This window comes from Aulostomus chinensis, chromosome 4, assembly GCF_037954235.1.
Source record: "Aulostomus chinensis isolate RoL2024-O1b breed Wild chromosome 4, RoL_Achi_v1.0, whole genome shotgun sequence".
NCBI classification, from domain to species: domain Eukaryota; kingdom Metazoa; phylum Chordata; class Actinopteri; order Syngnathiformes; family Aulostomidae; genus Aulostomus; species Aulostomus chinensis.
Genome location: NC_141323.1, coordinates 1,120,173 through 1,131,171, shown reverse-complemented (window position 1 = coordinate 1,131,171; position 10,999 = coordinate 1,120,173). Strand labels below are relative to the sequence as shown.

The following is a 10,999-nucleotide window of genomic DNA, read 5'->3' as shown; positions in this document are numbered from 1 at the left end:
TGGATTTATTCACAGTCATAAAATTACAATTTTATGCATATGCAATGCATAAAGGAAATGTGCCTCGGTTCATGCACAGTTGAATACATCTGAACTTTTTTATGCTTACACCATTTTAAAATGTATGCAGTGTTTCAGTATGAAATCCATGCATGTTTTTGTACAGTACATGTGGCCTCTGGTATACATGATATACCAGGGGCCACTCTTAGGTATGAGACCACGTCAAGATCAGGACCTCCAGAACAATGAAGTTGCCTTAAATGGCTCATGTGAGGTGGCTAAATGTCCCTTGGGCCTTAGCTCAAAAGGAATTTTACTGGTCAACATTCTGGATTAGCCAAAATTCTGTATTTAGAATGTTGAATTTGATCTCACAGTCAAGGAAAAAAGAAATTGTTTCATCTAAGAATTCTGATGCGATATCAACCATGGATCAGGCACCTGCTGGGGTATATAAGAACAGGTCAAAGGAAAAATATGTTACAGCAGTTGATTCAAGGCTTGGCAGGAAGAGACAAACTGATTAAACTTAAACTGAGAGTTGGCCATTGGGAGTTTTCTGAAGGAGGAAAGGTCAGGGAACGCAAGTCCAATACTACACCTGTTGTTCCTCGCCTTTTTTGAGTCACCCCCTCCACAATAATCAGGTTGGTATTAACAGTTTCAAATTCAATTTTGACTTTAGTGTACTATAATTTAAGTGCACTGAGGTAATCAGATCTGTCAATGAAAAAAAACTTGTTACTCACATTGTAGTTTAACAGGCCTGTGTTTAAGAACTGCTGTCAAACAGTTTTTAAAGTTCATAGACTACTTTTTGTAGTTGAATCCCCTGAGGTTGACGCTAGACCTCTTCCTAGTTATCCTAACTTAATTTTGCAATGGAATAACCAATTAACTTACAATAAAAAAGCTCCCTGAATCTGAACGCTGTGACATTCTCTGTCCATCCATCCATCCATCCATCTGTTTTCTATACCGCTTATCCATTAAGGGGGGGGATGGTGCTGGAGCACATCCCAGCTGACATTGACCTCAAGGTCCAGTATGATATCTTGTTTCATGCTTGCTTATTGTTGAGCCTGAATCATATGATGACATTACATAATGCCTCTGTTTGTATGTCCTGCAGCCATTTTAGGTGCTACTGCTGAGTGAATAGTAGATTTTCCTTGGGCAGCAGTTGACCATCAAAGAGGAACAGGAGGAACTCTTGACAAGAAAGAAGAGAGAGCAGCTTCAAGGGCTGAAGTACACTGATAAACAAGTCCCATTCACTCCTATCACTGACTGAAGATGAAGAGAAAGCTCAGTCCTCAAAGAGACATCAGCATCAAAATGAGGAGAACAGAGGAAGAGCCTATAACAAGCCACTCAACCCAAAATATAGCTGAACTGCCATGCAAAGAAACTGAGACTGAATATATTGGTGGCGAATGGCTCAGACCCAGTAACATTACCCACTCTGATTTTGAGAAGCAATTTTTCTCAAGTTTGAATTTGCAAAGGAAAGCTACTGCGGGAGAGGGATCAGCTCATTGCAGTGCCAACAACCTTAAAGGTTCTTCTGAACCTGGTCCTGAAGTCAGTGTTGATGGACATCTCATAAGCTGTTCGACATGTGGTAAACATTTTCATCGCAAAGGCAATTTGGATAGGCACATGAGCACACACACTGGTAGGAAACCTTACCCCTGCTCAGTTTGTGATGAAAGTTTCTATCTAAAGCTAACTTTGAAAAGACACATGAGAATACATACTGGGGAGAAACCTTACTCCTGCCCAGTTTGTCATGAAAGATTCTCACTGAGGGTAACAATGAGGGAACACTTGAGAATGCACACAAGGGAGAAACCTTTCTCCTGCTCAACTTGTGATGAAAGATTCTTTGAAGAGGAAACCATGAGAAACCACATGAGAGCACATACTGAGAAGAAACCTTTTCCCTGCTTAGTTTCATATGAAACATTCTTAAAAGAGGAAAACATGGGAGATAACATGAGAACACCCATGCTGATAAACTCCTCCCCTGTTCAGTATGTCATATACAATCCTCACAGCTACCAATTTAATTTGCAAATGATACATGTGTTGGGTCTGCTGCTTCCATGTGATGAGATATGCAGTGACCTTGCCAGGCTGGATTCCCAACAAGGAAAATCACAGCAGGGGACAGTAAAAAGCCGAACCAGAACACATCCTTTGGCAAGACTTCCAACCCATTAAATCCATCTATCTTCCAATCCTCCATCAAAACAGATCAAAATCAACATTTTTTAAATCCACATGTGTAGGGTTTGGAACAGTGTACATAATGTCCATATTGATCTCTGTGGGTAATTGGAAGTATATGTATGTCCAATATGTACTTACATTGCAAGGCTGAACTGCAATTTGATAAAGTAAACACAACATATCAGTTTCAGTTTGTCAGTGAGTATGATTCATGTGTACTGATTTTTATTACTTTATTTTATTTTTGATGTTTTGGGTTTTTAAGGCCCATGTTTGGTCCAGGTTTTGCCTAAAATTCTGCATTTTTTAGGTATATTCCGCAGTGAGAAGAATATAATTAACACAGACAGATTTGTTTTTGTTTATTTTTCAAAAAGTCAGAATTCATCAACCTCCACCCCCTGAGTTTTTCAAGCAAGTAATTTATAAATGTACCTCTTGGGTGTCAGCACATATAAATTTGATATCATCGTGACCTTAATTTTAAAAAAATGAGACCTTTAGTTTTAGATTGCTAAATGTGCTATTGGCTTTTATTAACCACCAGCTGATGAAATACCATCATATTATTAATGACAGTACTGCTTTTGGTACATACCGGATCTATTATTTAAGCATCATAAAGGAATATGTGCATACAGTAAAAGAACAAGGACTTTTCTGTTATTTTTGTTAATAAACAACCAGTAAATAAATACACACCATATTATTTCTTTGATGTCAAAAAGAAATAATGTTATCTTTGAGACAATGGTTCCAAAACTTTTTCGATCAAGCCCCTCTGGGGTGACTGGAAATATATTCAGGTCTGCCTTCACCTGGTCCTGGTTTTGGTTGGGTAGAATACTTCTATGAGCTTCTTGGTCAGGTTGGTCTGGGGGAGGGCTTTTGCAATTGTATTAAACTTATGTTCAATAATCCCTATGGTGGGAACATCACCATAATATCAAGGCCAATACAGATAGAGAGAGGCTGTAAACAAGTTTGCCTCCCGTCTTCTTTTTTGTTTATAATTATTAATATAATTATTAATATCAAATTGAACCTTAACACCTGCATGTGAGGGCCAAACACCTAAATGTAGTACTTCCTGCTCCTCCTCTGCATTGCGGTAAGCGCGTGACCTCACTTCCTGTTTGTGCGTTGCTGATCGTAGTGCTTTGCTTCGTTGCGCTAGCTACAGTGTGATCATCCATCCATCGTCGTCTTCCGCTTATTCCTTACCAGTAAGGGTCACTGGGCTGGAGCCTATCCCAGCGTCTATGGGCGAGAGGCGGGGTTCACCCTGGACAGGTCGCCAGTCCATCACAGGGCCAACATACAGAGACGAACAACCATTTACATTCACATTCATACCTACGGTCAATTTAGAGAATCCAATCAGCCTAGTGCCCAAATTGCATGTCTTTGGACGGTGGGAGGAAGCCGGAGTACCAGAGAGAACCCACGCAGGCACGGGGAGAACATGCAAACTCCACACAGAAAGATCCCGCGCCCGAGCCGGGACTCAAACCCGGAACCTTCTTGCTGTGAGGCCACAGTGCTAACCACTGCACCACCGTGCAGCTACAGTGTGATCATCCCTGCTAATTCCTTTTTTGTGGACTAATTACCTGACAAAACTACATATCTATTTGCTTTATTTGGCCGAAGTTTAAAGACCATCTGTCTTGTAGTGACGGTCTTTCGTTCCTGCAAACTTTCCACTCGTAAGCTAGCAATGGCTTCTCCTTCTCCTCTTGCCTGCTCAGTGTGCCACATGTTCAGTTACAACTACGTTAGTTGGAGGTCATAAAAAATAATATTGAGTCGGTGTGTACATTTGCGAAGAGGATATCGGACTCCGTAGTGTTCTCTGGACCCCTGCCTAATCGTACCAGCGATGACATGTTCAGCCGCATGTCGTCGTTCAACCGCTGGCTGTCAAGGTAGTGTCCAGCAAACCAAGTGGGCTTCATTGACAATTGGAAAACTTTCTGGGGGAGACCTGGTCTGATTAGGAGAGACCATTTATCCCACGTTGGACGGAGCTGCTCTCATTTCCAGAAATATGGCCCAATTTATAATGGAACCAAAACCCTGACAACCCAGAGTTCCATGCCAGGAAGCAGAGCTGCCACTTCTCTGCATGTCCATTAGGGCAGTTACCCATCCACAACCCCATAGAGACTGTCTGTCCCCCAACCACCTCAGTTTATTCTCTTCAATTCTACTTGTAGAGGAGTCAATCAGAAAAAAAAACCCAATCAAAATTAACACAACCACTAAATTAACTCAAAAGAACATAAAAATTAGATGTGGACTATTGAATATCAGACCTCTGATGCCAAAAACTAAATTAGTGAATTAATTGACATCTGAAAACTGTATTGACCTGCTGTGTCTCACTGAAACCTGGCTGCATGATGATGAGTATGTTAATCTAAATGAATCCACTCCTCCCAGTCACATTAACGCTCATATTCCTCGAGGCTCTGGCCGAGCAGGTGGAGTTGCTGCCATTTTTGACAGACGTTTAGAAATAAATCTCAAACCCAAAATAAGTTTCAATTCACTTGAAAGCCTGATTCTTAGTTTGTCTCATCCAGCCTGGAAAACTCTACAGCCACTTTTATTTATTATTGTGTACCGCCCTCCTGGTCCTTACTCTGAATTCTCAGAGTTTATGTCTATTTTAGTTCTCAAATCAGATAAAGTCATTATTGTTGGTGACTTCAATATTCATGTGGATGTTGATAACGACAGTCTGGGTACTGCATTTATATCTCTTCTAGAATCACTTGGTTTCCATCAGTCTGTTCATGAACCGACTCACAACCACACCTTCGACCTCATCCTAACATATGGAATTGAAGCTGAACATCTAGTTGTATTTCCACAGAACGTGCTTTTATCAGACCATCAATTAATCACTTTTGAATTTGTACATATCGACTACTCTCCACTCAGGAAAACTTTAGTTTCCAGATGTTTGTCTGATCAGGCCATAGCTTGATTTAAGGAAGCAATTCCATTGGCGCCATATTCAGTGTCATGTCCCATTGTAACAGAGGACACTGATGTCAACCTTAGTCCCCCCAAAATTGATCATTTTATTGACAGTGCAGCAGGCATCTTAAGAACAACTTTGGAGAATATGGCGCTCCTCCAAACTGGAGGAGTCTCATATAATCTGGCAAGATAGCCTTAAAAGTTATAAGAAACCCCTTCGTAAAACTAGAGCAGCCTACTATTCGGCACTAATGGAGGAGCAGAAGAAAAAACCCAGGTTACTCTTCAGTACTGTAGCCAGACTGACAGAGAGCCACACTTCTACTGAACCAAGTATTCTTGTTTCCCTGGGTAGCAAAGATTTCGTGGACTTCTTTAATGACAGAATTCTCCTTACTAGAGAGAAAATTCATCTCCTCCTGCCATCTGCCAACAACATGGCACCTATAACCTCAGAAACCTTAGAGGCAGCTGGAGGACCAGACATACATTTTGATAGTTCTTCTCCCATTAGCCTTCATGAGCTAAGTACAATAATTTCCTCCTCTAAACCAGCCACCTGTCTTCTAGACTCATCCTAACTAAGCTGCTTAAAGACTCTCTACCCCTCATTAGCACCTCCCTCTTAGATATGATCAATGTGTCGCTGTTATCTGGTTAAGTCCCACAGTCCTTTAGCAGTAATTAAACCCCTTCTCAAAAACGCTACCCTGGATCCAGAAGTTTTGGCCAGCTACAGACCGATATCAAATCTTCCTTTTCTCACCAAAATCCTGGAGAAAGCAGTTGCTAAACAACTCTGTGACTTTCTCCACAGCAACAGCTCATTAGAGGATTTCCAGTCAGGTTTCAGGATTCATCATAGCACAGAAACAGCACTAGTCAAAGTTACCAATGACCTCATAGTAGCATCAGATGAGGGACTGGTCTCTGTGCTGGTCTTATTAGATCTTAGCGCAGCTTCTGATACTATTGACCACCATATCCTTCTACAGAGACTAGAACATGTCATTGGCATTAAGGGAACTGCACTAAATTCGTTTAGGTCATATTTATTAGGTCGATCTCAGTTTGTATTGACTAATGATAACCCCTTTGAAACCACTGCAGTCAGTTACGGTGTTCCACAAGGGTCTGTGCTTGGACCAGTCCTCTTCACACTACCTGCTTCCTCTAGGTCATATTAAAAGGAATCACTTCAAATTCACAATAGAATTCTAAATTCTCCGTCTAACATACAAAGTCCTCAACAGTCAGGCACCTTCATATTTGACAGCGCTCATAGTCCCTTTTTACCCAGCTAGAACCCTTCGCTCCCAGGATGCAGGATTACTTGTGGTTCCGAGAGTTTCTAAAAGTAGAATGGGAGTCAGAGCCTTCAGCTATCATGCTCCCCTCCTGTGGAACCGTCTCCCAGTTTCTGTCTGGGATGCAGACACCCTTTCTACCTTGAAGAGCAGACTTAAGACCTTCCTATTTGATCAGGCTTATAGTTGGGCTGCTTAGGCTGGCCCTTAGATATGCTGCTATCGGCTTAGACTGCCTGGGGATCTCCCATGGTGCACTGGGCTTCTCTCTCCCTCCTCCTTTCTTTCCTCTCTGTCCTCCTATATGTGTCATATATAAATCATACTTATTTGTGTTACTAACTCATCTTCTTTTCCAGAGACTTCGGGCTCCCCACACCCCAGGTCCCGGGTGCTGCTGGAGGAGGCTACAGACCTTAACAGGCTCAAGCTGCCACCCTCAGCACCACCTGCTCACATCCCTGTCTGTCCATCAGTCTCTTCCCTTCTCTCTCTATCTTTCTCCCTGTCCCTCTCTTTCCTTCTGCATATCTGTTTCCGCCATTATCTGTCTTTGTCTCTGCTCGACGTTCCTGCCTGTTAAAAGGAAGGTTTTCGTCGCCACTGTTGCAGGATGTGCTTGCTTATGGAGAATTGTTGGGTGTAAATTCATTGGAGTGTGGTACTCGACCTGCTCTACCTGTAAAGTGTCATGAAATAACTTTTGTTGTGATTTGGCACTATATAAATAAAATTGACTTGATTTGACTATCATAGCTATTGAAGCTGGCCAATGCTGTGAACATATGATGACTGTAGGTATAAGAATTGCAGGATGAGACCATCAAATAGCCCTTTATGCTGACAACATGATTATTTTCCTTTGAATTTGGGAAATTATGTCCTTTTTGGAATTAATTATTGAATTTGGGAGAATATCTGGTTACAAAAGTAATAGCTCAAAATCCTCCATAATACTTTTGAACCTGGGAAGGAGGTCTAAAACATCCAAACACCTTAGAAATGTGGATACATTTACTTATTTAAGAACCCAAATTGTTCCAAACCTGGAAGAGAACTGAAACTTCAGGCTCATAGCAGATATTCCTAGATTGGTTAAATGGTGGTCTTGGCTTTTAGTCTCCTTAAATGGTTGAATAAATATATTTGTAAATGAATACTCTCCCGAGCTTCTATATTTGTTTCAGAAGATCCCACTGCTGCCTCCACCAGGCTCTTTCCTTCCTGTTTCGTGGATTTTTATGGAATAAAAGATGCCCCAGATTTGCTTTTCTCTTTACATTTGCCCTTTGACCAGGGAGGGTTGCAATGACCCAATATGCTGTGGTTTTGTCCAATTAATCCAATTAATGTTTTACTGTATTGGAGAAACATTCCCTGCTTTGAGGGTATCTTTATTTAAAGTTCCCACTCCCTCCTTACATTTAATCTGACAAAACTGACAATTAAAAAAAATCACATTTAATCCTGTAGTTAGTTAGTGTTTGGCATGAATTTTTTTAAAAAAATCTGAAGAAACCTCATCCCTTTCCCATTTGGCCCAATTTGAGGCCATAATTATTTTGTTCTGGGTAAGACTGGCAGTGGTTTTAAAATACGGGCAGAGAAGGGTATAAGTGCGGTGAAAGATCTCTTTGGGGATGATGGAAAGCTATTTAACTTTTGTGCTGCTTGTAAATAAATTAAAAATCCCTCGTCAGCATTTTTTTTAATACAATAGGAGTTTTCTTAGAACTAATCTAAGCCAGTTCATGCAAATTCCCTCACTCTCTCGGAGTAATCCTAATTAAAAAAAAAACCTTTTTGAAAAGGTCATTATTTCTGTATCATATAAATTGCTGATGGCATCATCTCCTGAATCATCTGTCTACAAAGTAAATGCATGCAAAACTGATTAACAGGGGGAATGAATAATAAAACAGCGGGGTGAAGTGTTAAAGGTGGCCCAACCACAGACGGGTAACACATCTAAAAATTCTGCAATATTAGTGGATAATGAGAATATAGATTATACCAAAATACTTCTTTTTCTTACTCTCTTTTCACCTAAGTACCTGGTTAGACCAAACTTACTTTCAAACTCAGCTTTCATCTTGAGCTCAGCTATACACCTGTAAAAAATTTGTGACTATATTTTGCATAGTCGTGATGCTATTGCAGTGGTAAAACCTGTATACAAACAAAACTGAGTTCAAAACCGCTTCTGTAGTAGTTTCTATAGTAGTATGTGACAACACATTTTTGCTTTGATGACATACACATACACACTCACAAAATAAAATAACACAGCCACAAGTTGTTGTGTTTGGTAATGAAATACTACAAATTTTTGACAGGTGGTTCCCATGCTTGGCACTGGAGCCATGAATTGATGTATAACAATATGTGTTTTCTTACATGTATTTTTTTGAAGTTGATGGAAACAGGAGCACCAATGATTAAAATTAGACAAATTCAGAGAAAAACAATCACGTTGAGGTTGAAGTAGTCAAAGAAGAGTGTTTCCAAGAATAAATACTGAAACCTTTAGGATCCAGTACTTCAGGATCACCTCTTGTCGATATAGCCATTTATTAGACTGCTCTAAATAAACAGCTAGAAATAACACATTTCAGGTTGTTGGTCTCTCTTTTGGTTTAGGCGCAAATCAATATCCTAAGTTACCTCCCAGCCCAACATGAACAAGCGAGTGCTCTATTTTCTCCATCTCTTCTCTAAGTTCGTTGGTAAATTTACAGAGACGATGAGACAGTGACAGCTTCTTAATCCTCTGCTATGCCAAATTTAAAAAGACAAAACAATAATTAAAAAAGTAAATATGAGCTCCAGTGTCTAAGTACAAGCTTTTGTTGCCTCTTCCCTCTGTGTCACAAGCAATTAAATCATAGTTTTCTGACACCATGTCACAAGACTAATGGCCGAAGTTTGAAGGCATCAGCAGCACTGTTAAGCCTCAGAGGATGTAACTGTCCTTGGGGAAATTCTCTGATGTAGGCGCTTCCATGACTGAGATTCCAGGAAACTTCAGGTACCAGCGTATTTCTGTATATACGCTATTTATTTCTCACCCATGAGTCAGAAGACTGATGTCTCCACGCGCCCTCTGATTTCAGAGGCCATCAATCACAGCAATAGAGGACCAACTGTGCCAAGTACATATGTATCTCACACAACTTGCGTTCACAACTCTATGATCATTTATCCCTAACAGAAGAACTCTAATGAGATGTCATATACAAACATGATACATACATAGATGCATACAGACTCCATTGGGTACACAGTATATAGCTATGATAGAGATAGAGATGCATCAACCAGCAGTGATATGAAAGACTTGGATTCCAACATGTTTTTTATGTATGTACATACACCCCATTCTCATAAGGGCAAAATATCCGTGGGAGGTGAACTGTCCAATTGGAGTCAAGGATGAGCTGTGACGATTTTGGTGTTCAAAGGTCCAGGTCCCTCTGATTTTTCAGGTATGTTGTATTCCATCCCATTCTCATTCATGCAATATCTCAGGGAGGCCAAGGTGAAATTTCTTCAAATTTAGCACAAACATTCACAAGGACTCAAACTGAAAAGATTTGTGGTCAAAGGTCAAGATCATCATACATATCTCAAAAAAAGCCTTGAGGGATTTTGTTTTCCAAAAGCCAATGTTTTTGTAATTACTCTAAAAAAACAAAATTAGACACAAAATTCAGATGCCTGAAGCTGCAGCTATAAACAGCTTGGCATCATACTTTATAGATTGTTTCTTACTTCAGTCTGACAATCCCTCCACTCTAAACGAGTTCCCCAAACAATAGAGATCCTGAATCTAACATTATTATAAAAATTGGACTCTGATGCATATATGCTAAAATATTGACTCTGAAACTTTCAACATTGGGTTTTATTGTTAAGACACTCTGAGCAGCTTGACAAATGGTGTTAGTCCAGTCTGGTGTTAATCTATTTGATTCTCAATGAACTGATTGAGCCTTGGCATCCACCAAGCAGATAAAGCATTGTGGCATTTTAAGTGATTGATATAAGACAGATCTTGACAGCCGGCAGCAATTTTTCTGCTCTGACCAGCGGAGAGCGCATGTACCTCCACTTTCAAACATTCAGAGCAACTTCAACAGGCAGAGGACAAACTGAATTAATCACTGTTAGATGTCCTTAACTTTTTTCCCTGATAGTAGCTGTTATCAGTTAATAGAGTATTCCTGAAGTGCATCTCCAAGCTTTTAGTTTATCTCTCAGCTCCGTGTGAGGCAAGGAGCAAGCCGGTTACAGAACAGGTAGGGGAACAACAGAGAAAGTATTCATACTGCGAAACATCATTGAACAGGTTAATGAGTGGCAAGCAACACTATTCATCAACTTTGTGGACTTCGAAAAGGCTTTTGACTCCGTCCATCACGGAAGCCTGTGGATGATAATGAAGAAATACGGAATCCCAGTGA

At 40.3% G+C, this 10,999-nt stretch overlaps 1 long non-coding RNA gene across 1 annotated transcript; it reads left to right on the top strand.

Annotated features, from left to right (window-relative positions):
• The first annotated feature begins 497 nt into the window (after positions 1-497).
• On the top strand, positions 498-1,472 carry LOC147262258 (uncharacterized). Its single transcript, XR_015112532.1, has 2 exons — positions 498-650; positions 1,136-1,472. It is a non-coding gene; the product is annotated as an uncharacterized LOC147262258 (long non-coding RNA).
• The last annotated feature ends 9,527 nt before the right edge of the window (positions 1,473-10,999 follow it).